The following is a 274-nucleotide window of genomic DNA, read 5'->3' as shown; positions in this document are numbered from 1 at the left end:
TATAAAGTATCCGCAAAGTCCGCAGCACTTCAGTTTCCATTCGGAGGTCGGAATAGTCGTATCGCGCTTCGTAAACGACGTCGGGCAGTAAAAAAAAATCATCGAGAAGTAGCACAGGGAAGAAGAGCAAAAAAGTGACGAAGAAGAAAAAGAAAATTCGCACTGCAGGAAGAAAAATCAAAAAACCATCCACTAGAAAACATCGAGTCAAGAAACGCGACCTATCCGACATATTCTCTTAATCGAGATAGGAATTCGTGACTGGAGAAAAAGC

The sequence above is a fragment of the Trachymyrmex cornetzi genome, unplaced genomic scaffold (genome assembly GCF_001594075.2).
Source record: "Trachymyrmex cornetzi isolate Tcor2-1 unplaced genomic scaffold, Tcor1.1 scaffold602, whole genome shotgun sequence".
NCBI classification, from domain to species: domain Eukaryota; kingdom Metazoa; phylum Arthropoda; class Insecta; order Hymenoptera; family Formicidae; genus Trachymyrmex; species Trachymyrmex cornetzi.
Note: the sequence above shows the minus strand (reverse complement) of the source record.